General features: G+C 42.8%; 1 protein-coding gene across 9 annotated transcripts in view; it reads right to left on the bottom strand.

Annotated features, from left to right (window-relative positions):
• Nucleotides 1-16,563, bottom strand: part of CHL1 (cell adhesion molecule L1 like) — a 126,627-nt gene extending 110,064 nt beyond the window's left edge. For 5 of the 9 annotated variants that reach the window (XM_067003027.1, XM_067003031.1, XM_067003023.1 and 2 more), the window contains exon 1: nt 16,072-16,290. The gene's annotated coding sequence lies outside the window, so the exon portion shown is untranslated. Of the gene's footprint in view, nt 1-10,772; nt 10,795-16,071; nt 16,294-16,395 lie in introns of those variants that run through there. The other 4 variants (XM_067003022.1, XM_067003029.1, XM_067003026.1 and 1 more) reach the window with 4 other exon arrangements.
• Nucleotides 16,564-21,235: the final 4,672 nt, after the last annotated feature.

Here is a 21,235-nt window from a genome sequence, read left to right on the forward strand (position 1 = left end):
TCAGGGCTTCTGGAGAGCCTGGGACAGTCTCCTAAGTCGCTTCCTCCAATTTGATTAGCGGAATCCATAGCCAGCCCTATAAATATTCCTAACATTTGCACCCAATGGACCAAGTATTTTGTTGAGCAGACTAATTGGTTCACAACCCCTGCTAAGTATCAGCCATATCATCCCTAACTGCCATAGGCGACTATCATCATTAGTCGAGTGACAATCTCCCAGAGAATTTTGGCTCTTTAATCTCTGTCCTCCCCGAGGACATCAGACTTATTACGGGTTAAACCTATCAGAGTTCGCTCCTGTTCCCTTCCTATGCTGCATCTCAGCACAGAAGAAAAAACCTTGTGAACACGGCGACACAAAGGAAGCAAATGTCCACATCTCCCAGAACGGGCCACAACAACGCCCAGACCCTGGGGCTAAGGCAGCGGGCCAGATCCTGCCTGCTTACAAATCGGAGCAGCTCTGTCGCTGTTTTCCAGGAGTCTACGTGGAGAAGCGTGACTTAACAGATCCCATGGATGAGGGTCCTTGATCCTTTTACTGACACGGCGCTAACACCAAAATGCCACGGTCAGGACTGTCAGAATTTTTCAGAATTTGTTGGAACAAAAATTGAAAATGAGGCTAAAGGTGGGAAGAACGAAAGACAAGCTCAAGGACAGAAAATGTAGTCAGAGAGCCAGAACCCACTCAAAGGATGCCAGCCTCAAACAATGCAAAACTGCTCCCAAACCTTCATTATGACTGTGCCATAAACCTGGAGATTTGGGCAAAGAATCAATGTTTCTTTCCCTTTCTTCCAATTCATTATTAAAAAATAAAAAAATAAAAAAGTTCTGCTCTTAAACTCCGGAAAAACTTTAAACTGCCTGAAAGACCTGGAGTGTTAAGGAGTATTAAGGTCTCTCACTTCAAAAGTCAGACACATCACAGACACCAATAGCTCACAGGATGGTACTCAGAACTATAGATGTTCCCTCTGTTAATTTTTCCGAAATAGAGCAAAAAACACAGTTTCAAAGGAATTCCTCTCCTCATTGCACTGCTCCCCCTTCAAAAAGGGAGAAAAGCAATCATCTTGCTGCAAAGTCCTCTGGCAGTCTTCAGCAGGGAGCATCCTCTAGATTGCCTGCTTTCAGATCAAATTATTTGTCATCTTAAAAATATCTTTAGCTCGCTGATGCTGCAGATTTACTTGACCATTTAAGACAAGTATGGAAAATGAGCTTTTTAGCCACTGATCACAACCCCAGCCTAGCTGAAGGCAGTGAGATGCTCACTCACCTACCTGCTGACTGTACTATTTTCACATGCTCTCACATGGCAGTGACTCTTTTCCTTGGTTAATCAATGACAGGACCTCTTTAGCTCTTCCACGGGCATCTTCCAATTTTCATTTTTATTCTTCTTATTAGAAGGGGAAGGAGCTGATAGGCTTTGGAAGAAATTCAATAACTCATGAAATAGTGAGAAGCTCAGGAATCAGCTAGTGGTCAAGGATCTCACAGGGCATACATGAAACAGCCAGATCCCTCGTGTCTTTGGGTCAGTGAAAAAAACACCTCTTCCAAGTTGGCGTTGATGATGCTTACAGAGGCAATGTTTTATCAAATATTAATATATACATCTTGACCTACCTAATATACTTGTGGGTTTTCTTTACAAAAGCCTTCCATGCTTCCTTCTCTTCCAATCCCATAAGACTTGAAACTATCCCAAGGTTTGCTTTCTTGAAACACAGTGACTTTCCTCTATAATTTCTGGGGGCTGCCAAAGAGAGGCATTGGGAAAGCTGAGAATTCCTTGCCAATTCCAGCCCAGACCCATTCACTATTTCCTTCACACGTTTGTTCTGCCTCATACAATTTTCACATCGTTTCATCTTCCTCCTCACTTCCCCCCCTCCTTCCCCTATACTTCTTGATCAAAACTAGTATTTCAGTACTTTCTCAATTTCTACCCTATCTGTGACACCAATTAGGAAAAAATTAACTGAAGTGGTCAAAGCAGCAAGTGCTTGAAGGAAAGTGGTTATTAAAAGAACAAAACCAAAGCAGATCAGTTGTGGACACTGCCTCTCGTGTCCAAATCTGTAATAAAGCAATAAACTATGGCTTTAACTGCCAGAGCTACACCGCAGCAATAACCCCCACCACAGAAAACCGTCAGCATGCACAACACTTTTTTTTTCTTTGAGTCATGCTGAGAAATCTCTGCAATTTGTAGCTTTGGAAAGCCTCCACATTCACATTCTAATTTGAAATGATATCTCCCCTGTCAAAACATGCCTGGGGGCAAGCCACTTATGAAGGAAAAAAAAAAAAAAAAAGGGCAAAAAAAATAGCAGTCTGAATCTTCTCGTCTGCTCTGAGCCAAAACATCTGCCATGGCAAGGTTCTGCAGCCAAATGCAAGGAAGTTACTATTCTACAGGGAGGAACCCCCAGATAAAGGCAATACCCCAAAATACAGGGAAACTGAATCAGTTCTCCGTAGCTGTGGAGGCATAGCCATTAGATATTAGGAAGCAGCAAACATTAGCATACGAACTTTCCAGCTCTTCCCAGGTGCCTGCACAAGACAAAGACAGAACTACGTACCTATATCGGTAGCCACACGTGCACTTGCATGCGTGTACTCACGCAGACACACACGATACAGATGGATAGTTTCAAGTTCCAAAACTCACGTCTCCACAATAAATCTAAAGATCTTACACCCTCCATATTGAGCTTCCTCAGTTTTGTTTGTTTTCCTCCCAGTCTCATCAAATGCTGCTGGTACTCCGATTACTTTCCAGGAAGATGAAGTAATATCATATTCAAAAGCCTAAGGCAAAAGCTATTGCCCATTGCACAAAACAGCTTGGAAGAATATATATGCTGTGAAGACCTGCTTCCTCCCAAACTGTTTTCTTTTTTCATGAAATGCCAGGATGGTTAAGTAAGTCCATGCAAAGCCATACCTAAACAGTAAACAGTTTAAGTAATAGTGTCTATATATCTATATTATGTTTATATCCACTGTATCTTCTAAACACCTTATCCACTAAAACAGAACTGTCTGAAGAAATGGCCAGGACATTTGGTTTGAAGGAAACTGAGAAACCTTGCAGGAGGCAGTTACAGGATCACCTACCCAGGGAGACTTTAGTTTCAAAACCCCTACATTTGGAAATGAATTTTGATCTGAAACATGAGAGTTTCCCAGAATCATAACAGATTTGTTTCATTTTATTTAACTAAAATTAAATTCACCAAATAGCCCCTGGCTTATAGAAGGCTGGAAAAAAAAAAAAAAAAAAAGTGCTTCTATTAGATTTTTTTTTCCAAAATGAATAAATGTATATATATTTAAAAAAAAATAAAAATCCCTAAATCCCTTCCATAGAAAGCATCTGCTTAGCAAGCCAAGGTGGTCAAGATGTAACTGAGATAGGAGGCTGTGTACAGAATACATTAGAAAGGACTAAAAATAAGTATGGTGCAAAATTAGCAATTTAGATCTACTGCTAATATATTCTTACCTTTAACAGTAAGTATAACTGCATTCAGAGGTCATTCAAGGAATTATAGGAAAGACCAAACAGATCAAAAATAAAGAAACTATTAAAGGGCCCTTTAAGAAAGGAATGCAAAGGATTGTCAGTTAATATTTCATTTATCTATAAAATGTTTCAAGGAATGAACATCACAGACCCATATAGGTATATATGAAAACAGGTGAAATAAGGTCAAATAGTCACTTTAATTATCACGCTGGAATTAAGAGAGAGCAAATTTAAAGTGGGAAAGAAAATCATAATAAGTAATTAACTCTACGAACCCTCCGACAAAATATTGTCATCATGGTTAGGAAAGTGATTGGATGTTTGAAGTGCTAATAATACTTTCACAAGGCAGGATAAGAATTTAAGGGCTATTGATCTCATGTTTCAGGATGGAAGTCAAACAGTAAGTGCTCCGTAAGAGGGAAAAAACTTCTTTCAGGGATGCATTGTTCCTTAAATGTTATAAAGAGAGTTTAGGGAAGGAGGGAGGAAGGAAAAGTGTTGGGTTTTTTCTTTTTTTTTTTTTTTTTTCCTCCAGGATGTTGAGTCATCTAGTACTAGTTACTAACAGAGATAGGTTTCTAAGTTAATTAGATCTTTAATCAGATTGAATAGGGTAATTCCTACCTCTCTGTGTTCCTAATGGATGTCACAATGTCACGAGCTGAACGCTGAAGTGCCGCTCTGATTTGAGAACAGCTTCTAGGGAATCCTTAGGCAAAGACAATTATTCAGATGCCCATTTGAAAAAGAAAATGATTGTCAAGGTCAATATAATTCCAACAGTATTTTGGAATAATTACTGCCCAGTTAGCCGATTTTTACAGGTAGTGAGGACATTCTTGCACGATATTTTTCCCCCAAGAAAACAGTTTCTTACAATTTATCCATCCTGCTTGTTCCAAGGAGAATATTACCATAATAAGCCCAGGTTTTAGCACAGTCCAGAAGATACCCATAGTCTAGCCCAGAAATAAGAAAATTGTTATTCAACATTTCTGGCAATGTGTAATGTTTACAGCCATAGGAGGCCAACATTGTTGAACTACCTGCAGCTCTGTGTAGGTCAATGCCCTAATTGGTCACCAAGAGTTTATGCTTCTGTTAAACAGTGCAGAGGAAACATGTTGCTAATTTCCATTGAAAAAGTCCCAGAATAATTATTATCTTCAAATCCTAAAGCAGTATAGGAAATGTTGCTAAACAAAAGTAATAGCTTTGTGATGGCATTGTAAAAAATAACATATGCAAGCTATCTCTGCATAACAAGTACAACGATATTTTCTACTGTGGATGTAAGACAGTGGTTATGAATATTTTTCCAGAAAAGCTATTTTCAGTCCTGGCTAAAGAGCTTCCACAACAGCAAAGTGACTTACAACCTTTACAGCACCTGTTTCACTTCCATTATAGCTGTAGGTCCAGAGGGAAAACCTGCATTTGAGCAGTAAACATGCCCAAACCATGATCTTGACTCAATCATTTCACTTTCTCATAGAAGAAATACAATATGACATTTAAATTAATGATTACCCAGTTATCAGGCACTGTGAAACAAGCTATGCTTCTCTGGAAAAAGAAGACAATCGCTGATATGGTGAAAGTATTTCATGAGGACAAACACATATAAAGATGCTACACATCAAAAATAGCTGAGACCGCATAGGTTTCCCTGCTGGATTTCCCAAGAGTTTGTTTTAATGGCACAAAAATGGGGTTCTTTTAAAAGCATTTAAAAGAACCTTTTAAATGTATAACATTCGTGTCAATAAACTGAAGGGCACACAAGAGACCGCAGTGACAGCTTGCTGCTGATAAGGTGAAGCATGCCGCAGCCCAGGCAATCCGTGACATGCCCTTCACTCCTGGGGAACACTGCAGGGCTCTCGTGGTGGGAAATGGCCCTCAGCTCCATCACGTCTAAACAAAGTTGATTGTGCTGTCGACTCTCATAGCAGCAGAATAGGGAGCCAGCGGTGCCAAGAGCCCAAATGACAAGTAGGAGGTTTCTCCATCATCATTAACAAAGCAGAGAATCCAAAATTGCCATTTTGACTGTGAAACAGATGACTCCAGCACTGCCAATGCTCAAGGTGTTTCCAATGCCAAAACTCACTTTGCTGCAACATATGCTCCCGAATTCAGAAAAGAATTTACTCTTTTCAGACAAAATTCATCTCTTTGTCCTTCCTTTGGTTCCATTTCTCCTTTTTATACTTCCCATGTATGTTCTCCCTTTTTGCTTAACTTTACGTGATTGCCCTTTCAATGCCCACAGATTTGAAGGCATTTGCATCCTTCTGTACTTTTCCTTATTGCCTGCAAATTATACCCAGTGACCTGTATTTGACTGATCCTATCACACAAGATATCAGGTCGTGATTTGAACACATCATAGTACATTCCAGCGGTTAATCACGGATGAAAATTTGTGTTTAATGTCTAATTTGAAATTGTCTGCTTCCAGCTATTGGATCTTATTATTCTTTTCTCTTCTTGATTAAAAAACAGGGTATGCTTTCCTCATGAAAATACTTGTCCCTGTAATCAAGTCCCTTCTCAATCCTCTTTTTGATGAGCTAAGCAGATTTAGCTCTCTAAATCTCTCACTGCAGGGAATTTTCTCCACTCTTCAAATCAATACTGTGGTTATTTTCTTGACTTCTCAGTTTTGTAAACTTTTTAAAACTGTTGACACTAAAACTGGCCATTGCTTTCCAGTATTCTCATGTTCTTGGATAAAAATCATGCTTACGAGTGCAGCTCTTACGTCTAAGGGTCCCACTGGTCCTTCAGCCATAGCATCAAATTGGGAAGTCATCTTTCTCCATCCGTTATGACCCCTCCATGCCCTGTCAGGGTGACTCCCCTCACAGATACACACCCCCAGCACGTTCATTTGACTTGAACCCCTGGGAGGTTGGGAGGAGGAGAAATAGCTTGCCAGCCAGTCAGTCTGCCCCTTGTAACTTCTCATTTTCACGCTCTCAGTATCGCCTCATCCACATCTTTGGCAGCAGTCATTTAATTTTTATGTTGAGACTATTGATAAAGATGTTAAACAGATTCAGGACCAGTTCTCTTTCCAGTGAAACTGCACTAAAAGCACACATCTTTCAACAGGGAATCCCCATGGACAAATACCGTTTCAGCTTTGTTGGCTGAATCTTAATCCATTAAATGGGAGCACTGCTAGTACTACGTACTTTTTTTTTTTTTTTTTTTGAACTGAAATTTCATGAGATACCAAATCTAACACCTGGAAAACTCCACCACAACACTTAGTTACCTGTACCTAGCAAACCTGTAACCTATTCATCAGGAATAAGCAGAAAGCTGTACTGACTGATCTTAATTCCCTCTCTAAACTCCATATTAATTCGGTCCTTCATCAACTTTTCCGCTATTTTTCTGGGATTGACCATCCCCTACCTCATTCTGCTTTCTCTTTTTGTACCCACGCTCCTCCAGTGTTCCTGCACCATGACACACAAGAAGTCAACATCTGAGAGCAGGAGGTCCCCTCCGCTCATGCACGCGGTTCTTGGATAACTGGTATTTCTGCCTGCTGATTTGGAAGTGTTTAACCCTAGTGAAAGCTGTCCACGATCCTTCTCACATTAGTACCAGAGCCAAAAATACTTCAGCATCCTTGTATGATGTATCACTCTATCTTTTCCAAAGATACTAAAAAAGGCTTTCTGATAGACATGTCATCCCTTTGAGCAGCCTTGCCTCTTGCAGCACCACTTCCATCCATCCAGCCCAATTAATCCTCCCCAGCTTTGCCAGGGATGCGTTGCCTCACTCCACAACATCCTTGTGAATCCCTGCTCCAGAAACGCATTGAGCACCAGACGGTAATTGAGCTCAAGCTCCAGCCCAGCAATCAGTGATCCTAAGTGGACTGGACACATCTCCTCTCAAAGGTGTGCTGCAAATTGCCATATTAGCACCGCACAACCCTAAAGCGGTGAAGCATTTGGAATATCAGCTGTCTGACACTATTTACCTGTAGCAAAGTTACAGTTCAATTACTGAGGTAATATCTCATTCAGGCAGAACAACAACAACAACAAAGTATGCAAAGGAGTGAATTTAAATCCATTTAATTTAAAGGCCTAATTTTTTTTTAATGGCCCATTCGCTCTCTAGGGACATTTGGATTCAGGGATTATAAGAAACATAAAACTATAAATGGTTAAATGGATTGCTGCTGCCTGAGCTTCAAAGCTTTGCATATGTTATTCTTTTCAGTAACTGCATTATACAAATAACACTGAAAAATGTAGTACTTCTTTCTGTAGCAGCACGAGGTAAGGATAAAAAATTTGGTTAAACCATGACCCATTACAAGGAGCTTTGTGCACAGACAAGCTTAGCATACATTTTGGAGGATGACAGAGGAGCAGGTTTGTACAGAGAATGCTGCTTGTCTGCTGAATATAAAGATTATTCCTTTTTTTTTTTTTGGTGATACACATGATAAAATTTGTGAATAGCCCCTGATGTTTGCTGCCCGTTGTTTTTCTTATAAATGCTGAGGCATAATTCTTATGCACCACAGATAAGATTTTCATCTTGCTGCACTATGGAATTATGTGAGGTTTCACTGCAGAGATACCTGACAGCAGGAAGGGCTCACAATGAAGATTTGCTGCACTGGCAGGATAATTAGATACAACACTCAGAAAGGCAGGATCCTGCACACGTGGAAGTAAATTGGAGAAACTTCCTTTTCTGAGGCTGGCTGCACAACGAGGCGGGCTGTATTACTTTCTGGTGCCACACCAGCCTCTCCGCTTTACCTTTAATAAAGCAGTGTGCTATAACGTAACTCGAGCAGATCTCAATTCTCAGCAGTCCCCTGGGACGCAGCAGGAAGCTCCAAGTGCTTGGCAGCAGGTCAGCACGGTTTGGGCAGGTATCAGCCCGAAAACACCTGCCAGCAGGGCAGGTACAATCACCGCTGCGTGCTGCAGAGACACAAACAGCAGGGACGCTGCAATTCAACGTGATAATCAGAGATGATCGAAATCCCAGATTTAGGTGAAAGCCTAAATCCAGCCTCATCCCATCAATAATCAAAAGGGGCATTTGTCCCACAGGTAGCAAACCCTGAGCAATTACTGTGGATTTCAGTGGCAGCCCCATACATTGAGTGCAGTAAGCATGCCTCCGCTTGGCCCGCCTGGGACAGTCCTTTAATCACTACTATTTTCTAGTTTACTGCACAGCGTTTGTAATTTGTATGACTCAGGAAACAGAAATATTCATTACTGTCTGCTGGTTATTTGTTTCCAGTCAAAACGCGGGACAAGAGTACGCCGCTTGACAGGAGGCACTGCATTAAAGCTCGCCATACGTTTGTTTACCCGCACGCACAGCCTGTTGCGGCGGTGCTGATGGGCACAGCGAGACCACATGGATGCCTGACACCATCCTCCGGAGGCCCAGGTGGTGGCAGCCAGCGTAACTCAATCAGCCCCAGCCCAACCGCGGTCATTTATATCAGTCAAGGATCTGAGCCATTACGCCTATTTCTCCAACTGGTTAGGTTGTAAATTAGATTCTCATCACTCTTGGGACAAAAACCTGACTCTGCTGAGGTCAGAGGGAGTTTGACCATCTATTTCCGTGGCGCCATGACTTCACCATTGGTTTCTGTGTGATATTAATCCCAGAAGTCACCCCAGTGTAGCAGGGGTTTTATTTTAATATTTTCTTAAGAAAGTATTATCATCCATTAGTACAAATACCATCAGTTCAGTGCTGTGTTATTTTTTTCTGTCCAAATGTAACAAAAGGAATTTTTGTTTCAAAGTATTTTGGATTTTGATTACCCAACTAGCTACGTTTTTGATAAACGCTTAAACAGAACTCCTACAAAGTAAGCATCACATACAGGTTACTCAGATGTAAAAGCGTCTCATGACCAAGATCAGGTGGGACCATCTCTGACTCAGTCAAGACAAAATAGAAATCCTGTAAAAATCTATGGTCTACAATGAAATTTTATTAGAACAAAGTCATTGGTGAAGGAATATGAAAAAATAACCAACAGAAACAGCATAAAACCCCTGCTCAGCAAAATAGCTGAGCATTAGCCTCAATTCTAGTTAATAAGTTCACTGAAATCAGCAACCATATTGTGGTTTGGGGGTATTTTGCATTTGCAGATGTAAACCCAACAAATTAAGCAAACAAGTGTGGGTGCAAGTGTGCACACAACCCTGTATCAGCAAACACAAACAGCCACAGCACCACAGCGAGGAGGATTTTAGCAATGATGGACACACCAGGCTGGGTGTGAGACTGACTTTTTAGGTGCTCCAAAACCTACAGACAATACGTTATTATTAATGATTTTCATTTCAGTAAACTAAAAAAAAAAAAAAAAAAAAAAAAAGTATAAATAAAAGCCACCAAGTTAATCACTTTTATTAGCTGAAAGCATTGTTATGGTATTTTCCATGGGGAAAAAAAAAAAATCTGCCCTGGAATAATAATTTTATTTTCCCTATAAGCAGAGTGATCTTTTGCCAGGACTAATTCCATTTCAAACACCAGGGACAGGGCAATGGCAGCAGCCATTATTTACTGAAATGCTGTTGCAGGTTTCCATCAGTTTTAACACTGTACTACACAGGGCACAACCAAACGACGCATTTTTCTAACACCCTGTGAGGCTGCAGGGATGCACCCTTGAAGGCAGCCCTCTCCTCTCCTCTCCTCTCCTCCAAGTGGCTGCCGAGCCCTGCAGGCAGCGCTTGTGGCCACCCCTTGGTGGCTGAGGCTGGCAGCAACTCTGTATTGCCACACTCAAAGAGATGGTAAAGGAGATACAGGACAAAAGGTGGATTTGCCCAATTCTTCATTTTTCCTCCCTCCTTTTAGAAGATCACAATTCTTTGAAAACGAAGCTTGTGTTGTCACTGCTTGCTTAAACTTTCCACTCATGAGGGCAGTGAGACTTCCCCACTTTTGTAGATCCCCTCACGTGGGTTCACCCCCTAGGAAAGCTGCAGCCACGCAGCTTTATATCCCAACACCCAAAGGCTCCCTGCCCCATGCCAGCACAAGCAGCACCCCAGGCCGGCAGGGACAGCGCTGGCCCTCACCAGGCCTGCACCAGGCTGAAGATGCCAAGCAACGTGGAGGCCCACGGGCACATTTCGCTGCCACACCACCTGCTGCACACCAAGGTCACCCTTCTGTACCTCCTTCACTGCAAAGGACAGGATGGGAGCACGAGGAGAAGCTCTGTTTTCTCCCCACAGCTGAAGCCACGGTCTGTAGGCTGCCTGAGGGGAGCTTGGCGTGGGCCTGGCCGACCGGCCCGCTGCCACAGTCACAGCCAGACCAGGAGCCATCTGTCTGTAACATCCTCAAAAGCCACACTCCAACAGGAGCAGCCCCGCCTGGGCTCAAACGTTGGCTCCTCCTCGGCCCAGCTGCTCGGGCCTAGATCCAGACATGGCTGCTTCCTCTGCATGGGACAGCAGAAGCGAAGATGAGGATGGCTCCCACCTGCGCAGGCCCATCCCTGTCCTTCCTGGAGTCCTCCCCACCCTCCCTAACCGAGTCACATCCCCACCACACCTCCACTTTATCCCATCTGCTTGCTGTCTTGGCAAAAGGAGAAAAAATACCCGAAAAGAAAAATCGGCAATTTTCTCAGTAAGTGCAGAAAAGAGAGAGCTAGCAAGGGTCAAAAGAAATTATGAACACTAATGGAGAAAGTAACATAAATCTTGTCCTTTTTAGATGGAACAGGACCAGGAGCTCACACTCACAGCAGCTAACACGAGTTAAGCTATACCAATATTACAAATACTAATTTTTATGATTAACTGTTTTCTGTCTGCATTTCATGGAGTTTCATACATTCAGGTGTAATGAAGGAAGAAGGAAACATCTGCTAAGGAATTCTGCAGTCCCAGAAATAACACATCTCCCTGGCTGTGTGACCAGCACAGTGCATTTCTTACAGCGGTGCTGGGGCCCGCCAGGAGGATAAACGCAAGGCACCAAATATCACTGCATACCTTCATCTGCTTATAATGCACAGGCAATCACTGCAATGGAAAATGAACTAATCAGCATTTGGGTATGCAAATGTGCTTACAGAAATCAATGCATAAAACAGATACAAGGACACTAACCCAGAGAAAGAAAGAAACAAAAAAAAGCACCTTGAGTTTGGGGTATTGACTTTGCCACAGAAACAAAAACGTAAGCTCACATGCACTTAAATCTGGACCAAAAGTTTAATACCACAATTAATAATATGAAATATTAAAAAGATCCATAGATGACATCTTCAAAAATATGAAAATATATTTTCTGTAAATAAAAGCACACCTTAAATTATGCTAAAAAACTTCTAGCTACTGCGACCAATTCTAATTCCTCAATAAAACATACATAAGTGCTTTCCTCTTGGCATTCACGACTCTTCCTGGAGGTGACAATCTGTTACCCACTGAGTTTAGCTGGCCCTTGACGATGAGTTGGACGTATTCCTTTATATTGCATGGACATCTATGGAGCATGGAATCTATTCCACAAGTGAAAATTAGAGAAGCAAAGAAATACATGCCAGATTTCTCAGGGAAAAAAAAAAAAAAAAAAAAAAACGCTAACTACAACAGTTTTCTCGCCCTCTTCACCACCACCACCAGATATATTTGTTCCCTGAAAAGTAAAGGTATTCCCTTGTAAAAACAAATTCCCAGTCCTTACAATGTTTATTTCTTAGTGATAATAGCTTGCTGTGGAAGGTTGTAAGTGGCCAGCTTGTTCTACATAACCCAGATTGACCCATTCCCCTGGAATCCAAAGGGACATCTGGGAGCAAGATGAACACAGGACCCAGCAGACACACAGAAACATGACAAAGCCTAGAAATGCAGTTAGAAGTACAAGATTATGAACTATAATAATCTTAGCCTAGCACTATTGGCAAACAATGAGTTGAGACTTGGATCACTGTGATCCAAACACGGCAGCTACACATCCTCTTTCAGTCCAGCAGGCCAGTGGATCATACAGTACCCAAGCTTTGTTTAGGAACAAGAAAAATACCTGGATTCCTTTTTCTCACCAAGAAGGAGAAAGAAACCTTCCAGAACGCCAATGTGAAAAATAAATGCCATGACAGCCTGCAGTTCTCCCAGCCCTGAAACACTTTTTCTCTAGACAGAAAAGGATATTTGTATACTAGCAAATAGCAGAGCTCAAAGGAGCAGTCAAGTATAGCAAAATGTTTCTGAGAACCCCAAATCCACCCATAAACATCGCAAATGTTTTGCTTTAGCTCAGTCAGGAGGACACAAATGAAAGCCCATTAGCAGCTGGCCTGCACAAAGTAAACCCCTGAAACAGATATTCTGCCTTCAATTCAGTTTGTGCAGTCTTCCTCTAAAGCAAATCACAGCACAAGAAGTGAGGATGGGACAGCTGCAAGAGTCCCGTTCATTGTGCATGCTGGAATTAAAATATCAGCAGAAATGGATCCAAATGTAACAATAAACAGTGAGCTACTGAAATAAAAGTATAATTCACCAGGTATGAGCTGTATGAAGGTTGGAACAAGATGGTTAAGGCCACTATTGGTACTTTGGGGGTATGTGACCACAATAACCTTTATCATCCCTCTGCCCTTTGAGTACTAAACCCGTTATTTCCTTGCACAAAACAAAGTTAAGAACACAATTTATTCTGCAAGGACAACCTAGCCCATGGGCTACAGGTCATGCCAGGCTGCCCTGACATAAGTTGGACAACGACCAAGCCCCATGTTCCATGTTATGTTTCATTTACTCATAATGCATCATGGTGTGACCCCCACAAGGCTTTGCAGGATCTCACATCTCAAGTCAGCATGACGGGAATGCTTCAAAAAGCAGTTGGTAGATGAATGTCTTTGTCAGACTTGCTTCTCCCAGCAATGATGATTTTTTTTTTTTTTTAAACAGAAGTCTAACTGAGAAAGGACAATTGAATCTTGTTATAAAACACTGAGCACATTAACACCAGAAGATGGTTTACAAGTAAGATTCTTGCTCTTTTCTTCATGCCCATGCTGCTGGCCAGACTCAGCCCTGATGCATCATTTTTAATTATACATAATCTAAGGCCTTTATAAGGTCAGCTTTGTGCTCGCAGAAAAAAACATCTTTAACAAAACGGAATTTCTACTTTGCTGGACAAATATACCAAAAGAAACTGTGGCATCTTGGCGGGTTGCTAAGCAACCAGCAGCTCCAGTGTCACTTGTTTGGGATCAATTCAAGTCATTCATCAGGCGCCGAAAACCAGCTCAGGAATTCCAACAAATCTGCGCCTTGGGAAAGCCACGGGGACTTCCTGCCGCACAATAACACTTTTTTTTTTTTTCCTTCGAAGATAAACTTTGTAGATGTTCTTTTGATCTGTGTGATATGTTAATTCATTATTCTTAACATACTGCTAATGGGAAAAGCTATAATTAACCAACTACAGCATTGTAACGCATGCAAGATAAACTGAACTAATTAGTGGTGTTTAAAGTAGTCCCTGTCCTCTCCCACCAGGGAAGCAGGAGAATCCTTCCTTATCTCACCAGCCGCTGCCCACGACATCGTTCTACATAATGCATATCTACCTTCTTTCATTTTACCTTCCAAACGTAAGTGATAAAGTATATTTTTATTGGCAAACAAGATGGCTACAATCCAAGCCACCTGCAGTAAACATAAATGTTGTGAATAATACAGTCCTTCATTTAAAAGAAGGCTTATCTGCTCCTCTTCTTGGGATAAAGAAATGGAGTATTATGTTTTGATTCATTATGTTTAATTAATGGAGTAACACATACTAAATGCCCAAAGTAATTACATTCATTTACGGACAGAGAGCTAAATGTAATCAAAGTGTATATAACTGAAGTACAGCCTCTTTATTTCAGCCTCATATCCAGAGCTCATTTTATTCCTATTTTGATAAAAACAATAACAAGTTGCACAATTTTAGAGAAGGAACTGCTTTCAAAGCTGTGTTACTTCAGGCAAAACTTCCACAACTCTTGGAGTGCTGAACTTGTTTTGACTGTAGACATTTAAGGAGACTTTCATGTATACTGTGTAATATTTCTGAAGGAACACCAGTACCTCCCTCAACCATGTAACATGGTCTTGCAGTTCAGTAAGCCAAACTCCGCTGACAGCAGCGGCATGGCCCAAGCAAGGACCACAGAAACCGCCTAGCAGGAATCTTGTATTTTCTTAAAGACCCATTAGGAGAGTGCGTAGGTTTTTTTTGTTTGTTTTAATACAAAGAAAACTCATTACTTTTAAACAACACAAAAGTATCAACAGAGCAGCAGCCCCACACTCTAATACCTCAGGTCAGTAGAAGCCAGGCGCAGCATCACGGGAAGCAACGGGCAAAGGAGCACGTGCCCAGCTCCGACAGGGCAAGGCTGTATGTGTTCACTTAGAGGGGAAAAACCCACATATGCAGCTCAAGGTTCACGGTTTTTGCCATCTCCTTTTCTCAGGCCTAAAGCTACACTCATATTTGTTATTTATTGTGTACAGAACAATATTTCTGAAAGCTGCATAACATGTATTTAACTCAGTCACATCAAATGAACCCTTGACAATCACACAAAAATACTACCTGTCAAGTCTCTGGTGAAATTTTCAGAAGCGTGTTTCAAGCAAAACTATTTTCAGCTTGAGCTGAGAATAAATATGCTTGGTTTATATCTGTCGAGTTACGGTTGAACACCTGAATGTTATCCAACATATCATAGCTTAGCTCTTTTCTACCCCAAAACACGAAGAGAGTAACGTTCGTCATACAAGTGATACGTGAAAAGGCTATTGCTGCTTACTGTGTCTGACAATTAGGAAACAGCACAGAAAGCACTATCTTCTTGCATTACGAAGACCTAAACCTAGCTGAGACCACTGACGGTCTGATCGTGCAGCACTAATTAACAGCACACAGCACAAGATAGAGACGCTTAAAGATTCTTATAGCTCTCGTGAGCTGCAATACAACCACACCACTCCCCACAGAAAAAAATAAAAAATTAAAAAAAAAAAAAAAGACACCTGCTGAAGACATTGGCAATTATTTAGGTATTGCAGAAAGAAATGCCCATACCGTAACGGGGGAAAAAAGGAAAAAGAACGAAAGAGCGAAGTACTTGCACAGAGGGACGCCACCCGGGTTGCAAACTTGAACCCATGCAAAGAGCAGGGGAGCAAGAGGCAGCCCCCCCAGGCGAGACCTCGGCACCCCCCGGTCTCCCCCGATTCCCCCCCAACTTCTCCGAGGGGGGCAGCCCGGGGGGGCCCCGCTCGGAGCCCGGCACCTGCGCGCCCCGCTCCCTCTCCTCGCCTCTTCCCCACCCGGCAGCACCGGGCGCGGTACGGGGAGCAGCAGCAGCAAGGTCAGCGCACGATTAACGGGGTTTTGGGGGGCGAGGCAGGGCCATTGGTCCCGGCCCGGCTCCCCCTGCCTTACCTTAGGACCGGAGGAGGCTCGGAGGCGGCAGCCGGAGCTGCGGGTGGCGGCGGCGGCTCCGCAGCCCCGTCCCGGCTCTGCAAATTAATCGCTCCACCCCAAAAAGAAAAAAAAAGAAGAAAAAAAAAGCCAAACCCAGCCTTGCTCCACACCCACGAGAAGGAAGAGGGGTCCCTCCGTGACTGGCATCAGTATCTCCTCCGGCTGCGCTTGCAGGGAGCCATGGCAACGAGCCCCGCACCTCCCCAAACGGCCGCCCGCCTCCCCCGCTCCCTGCCCCTGCCCCTGCCCGTGTCCCCGACCCTGTCCCCGTCCCGCTCCCACCTGCCGCATCCGACGCCTCTCTGCAAAAGCCGGGAGCCAGCGGCGCCTCCGCCCCTGGCGGCACCTGGGGTGCCGGGGGGCGAGCGAGAGGGAGAGGACGGCAACGTGGCTAACGGGGGCGAGTTCCCCCGCACTCTGCGGCTCCGGAACGCGGAGCAGGAGGCGTAGGCGCGGCCAGGGATCCGGCCGAGCCCCCCCCCCCCCCCCCCCCCATTTTCCCTCCTCTCGGGGCACACAAGTGGCTTTGCTTTCAGAGAGAAGGGAGCAGAACCAGAAAACCTTGGATGGGGATGGTCCCCATCCTCCCTGTCCACCTCTGCGCTCTCCCTTCCCCAAAACCCCCCGCATTCGTCATCGCGACGCCTCATCCTTTACGTGTTCAAACCTTTGAAAATATCTTTATTTTTTTGCTAACACCCCTTTTACTCTTTGCTGGATGTTCTCTGCGGCACAACGGCCACAACAAGAGGTCAGTTTTGTGCGCGCTTGAACAGTCGGACTTTCTGCCTGCACGGTTTGCTTCTGTAACCCCTTTGTTGCACGGGCTAAATTTGTGAGTGCGTGGTGAGGCCCGAGCTCACAAAGGTGCCAGTCATGCTTTAAGCGCTCCGGCCAGAGATGCTGCCTGGAGGTGCTGAGGGTCAGACACAATCATTTCCGCCAGGACTCGGACTTCTCGGGCAATTTTCTGTCCCACTGCTGACCTTTGAGGTTTTTTCCTTTTCTCTGAGCTTTGTCTAATGCGATGAACAATAATCATAAAAGAAGCATTCACAGACATTAAACCATAAAACCACCCTACCGAATCACAGCTAACACTCGTGGGGATTATCATCATTTGGGTTAAAGATTTTTTGGACAGTAGCACTCAAAATTTGTTGGCAAACTGATGTTCATCTCCAGCAGACTTCGGTGGGTGAGCTTACTTTTTGGTCAGGAAGTTAGTAATCAAAATCAATGAAAGGTATTATAAACTGAATGTGGTAGTAAAAGAGAAAATCTGAAAGCTAGGAGGGAAAAGAATAGAATAATTTAATATTCCGTGCTAAGGAAGCAAATGCAAAACTCTTCAAGCAATGTTATGCTTGATATTTTAGTCATGCAACATCAGGCAATTCATAGATAAAATTTTCATATTAAACTACCCTTAACTCAACTTGCGCCTATATAAATGCCTAACTTCTGACCAAACGTATGGAGAAAAGCTTCTGCTTTGTAAGGAAACCATGCTATGTTTGCCTGGAGAGCTCTGATGCTGAGCACTTGGATTTATGCACAGCTGAGGCCAAGCCCAAAGCACATGCAAGGAAATGGGAGTTTTCCCTTTGAATCCAGCTCTCATATCCAAATCCTGAATTGACTTACTGTTTAGTCCAAAGACAGTAAAACGCTATATTTACAGCACATTGCTTTCCAAAGCAACCAACAGCTAAGCAACAGGGCTGTGCCCCCGTGCAGCGGAAACCTCTGAAAATAAATGGGAAAAGAGGCGGCTGTGAAGGAATGTCTCGGCTGTGTCAGGGCTGCCAACGCATTGGAAAGCCATTTGACCCCACAGAAACACGCCCGTCAGATATCGAGGCAGTCCAGAGGTGACTGGAGATTTGCTGAAGCGCTGGCAAAACCCCACGTGCCAGGGGGAGAAGCTGAGTGCCTGCTCGCCTGGGAGCAGAGGTAGTGGAGATGCTCAGGGAGCGGGGGAAGCTGCAATCACCCCTCCTGACATTGCCAAGAGGACAAAAAAATGGGAAGGAGGACTTTTCCCCACTCCTGGCCAACAGCACCCTCCTCCCCGGATGCCTTAGCGGCCCCAGGAGTTTCCAGGTTGATTTTTGCAGGGCTCTGACACAAAGAAGAGAGACAACAATCTAATTACCTCCAGTGCCTGCTGGAGGCAGGACTGCTGCCAAAGTCAACTCCCTGCGCTGCCCGTACCTACGTTGCCATACCCACCCCTCAGATACGCTCTCATGCAAACAGAAACAAGCTGGGATTGCAAAATGCTGTGACCACTGAGACTTTCATTTCCCTGTGGAGCTGGCCCAGCTTTCAGGTCCTCTCTGGCAACATGATTTCACCAAGATCTTCCCACGGTTCCAGGTTCCAGCCTGCAATATGCAAACCGTTACCCACTTTTCATTTTTTTGACACAGAATCATGCAGAAAGTTCTCCTTCCTCTAGGAAGTTAACTGATGGGAAAGTCAAAGTACATCGGCTCACCAAAAGCTGCTCCAGACTCAGAAAACGAAGTGTGTTCATGTTCATAATCAGACATGGCACCATTCACATCCATCTCCAAGACTACGGTTTGCTTTAAGTGTAAATAGACATAATCCATTCAGATTTCCCTGGTTAATGAAACAGGACAAATGTTATAGCACTTAAGTCACCACTGCACAAAAATAGACAGAGAAGCACAGTTTGGTTGTGACCATGTCTCTACAGAACTGCTCTTTATTTGGGGATTTCCAGTGGAAAATCAAGGAGCCTTTTCATCATTTTCACTACTTGCTGTGAGAATGAGAGAAACACTGCTAGAAACACTGGAAAAAGCCATTTAATCTCTCTAGGCTGGCATTGTTTGCGTATTTAAAACACAAGTTAAATGCCTAATATTGTCTCATATCAACTGTGAGAAGAAAGCTCTGAATATTTATCTCAGGAATTGTCTAAAGAAATCAGAAGCAACAGTGGGTGTGTTTGTACCTATTTCAACTTCAACTTGTTACCTGGTTCACTGGACATACTCCCACAGGAAACACCTACCGTGTGAAAATCGGTTCCAAAGTCCAATGAGAGATTTTTCCAATTTTACTCTAAATGCCATTTGAGGTACACAAACTGCTTGGGACAAAAGAACAGATTTTCTTTATAGAAAATTCATTTTGCTTTTAATTGACAGAACGTATCCCACTGCCACAGCTTGTTAATAGAGATGATGTCATTTTTTTTGAACAGGTAGATATGCAAAAATGTGAATATAATTGAATAGCAAGAGTTATTATTTGATTTATTTATTTATTTTAAAGAGGGATCTATTTCTGGGAATCAGGTCTGGTCCTGGACAAATATAATATAATTGATATAATTGACATCATGCCAACTGATAGTTTTTCCATATCAAAATTTGTTTTGTCCTGCTGCAACATTTCACAGGAATTTCATTAACTTTGGAATACTTATAATATTTAAATTATACCAGCTAAATGTATATTGAGAAGCGTAAAGCTGCATTAGAAATTAAAAGCTGAGAGGGAAAGATTTTAACTGTAGGGAGAAAAACATAGATGAGACAAGGTGATTCATATGACACTAATGGTTTATTAAACACATACCTGAGAATACATCAACAACGTTCAGCTTTGAAATGTTGAAAGTTAGATGGGTCTTGACCAGAGCAAAGAAGCTATAGATGTACTAGAAAATGCTAATCTTTTCCTTCATAATGAGAATACAGGAAAAATCCACGTGCTCAAAGGACAGCAAATCTAAAATGAATAAAAGTAAATACCACTTTTCACAGTTAGAAGTAATCCCAAGAATGCAGGCTTTGAAGAACCTGGAGTGAAATGTTAGGATTTTTTTTTTTAATATAATTTTTTTAAAGGCTGGATAATTTTATGACTGCTAATAACATTTGTAACTATGCAAGCTAAGATAATAACAATGGTAATCAAATCTCATGCTTCAGGGCATAAATTGATTGCTTGGAGGGGCTACGGAGGTTTTTCTTTTTTTTTTCCCACTACTGAGTACATGATTTCACAACTGACTAAGTGCATTACAAGGGAAGTGTTTGCTACCATAGCTAGACAATTGATCTAATCTGTAATAACACATACAACACCAAGATACATTGAGCTGCCTGTATACCTATCTGCTTTGCAAGCACTAATAGACTTAAGGCCAAATTCAGCGTTTGGTTCTTAGTTTCCACTTAGCTTCCAACATTTCCTTTGATAGAAAACAGTAAGGTTTAGATCCAAAACAACACACACACACTCCTACTGAGCAAGAATATTAGAATGAATCTTAAAGACCCAAGTTAGGCAGTGGGTTCCTTCACAGTCAGAGTCAGATCCAAAGCTAAGGATGAAAACCATCCTACTGGTTGGTTTCAGTTCATAGGGTATCAGCTCACCGCGCAGGCTGGCCCATGCACATCCTATGGCCAATTTGTAAGAACATGCTTTTGGAGACAACCATGCATTTCCATTAAAAAAAAAAATCAACAACAAAAAAGCACCATAGTTTTGTTTCTTTGTAAAACAGCCATACAAAGAGGTGAGAGGGCTCAGCCTGGGGAAGGGGATTTAGATTTCATTTCCAGCTGTACCAGGGAGCTCCACAGAAGTTAGCACTCTGCTCCAGGTCAGACAGACTTTGTGCTTATAAATCAGATTTAAACAAGCAGAAACTAATTAAAGATTCCCTGGGCCCAACTTGGAGCAGAACTGAGCCTCACCATGCTTAGGGTTTTTTGGGGAAGAAAGGTTGGGCTCCAGTGGTGCCACAATCAATTCTTCATGCTTGTTTTCTTGAGACGTTTACTAGAGGTCCTAGAAGTTGTCCAGAAAACTTGTTTGTGAATGAAACTTGGCAATCTGTCACCTTTGATGTCATTGCTTGTTAAGTGAGACCTTTCCCATTCCCGGTTTTAGGCGTGGATTGGTTTGGTTGTTTTTGTTTGCTTGTTTTGTTTCTGTTTCTCAATGTGCAGCCCCAGATACAACCCTTCAAAGCAGAACTGTACCACATGCTTCTTCCTTCACACAGTTTTCAGGGGAGTGCATGTATTCAAAGCACAGCTCTGACACGCCAGCCTACTTGGCCACTCCA

The sequence above is a fragment of the Anser cygnoides genome, chromosome 10 (genome assembly GCF_040182565.1).
Source record: "Anser cygnoides isolate HZ-2024a breed goose chromosome 10, Taihu_goose_T2T_genome, whole genome shotgun sequence".
NCBI classification, from domain to species: Eukaryota; Metazoa; Chordata; class Aves; order Anseriformes; family Anatidae; genus Anser; species Anser cygnoides.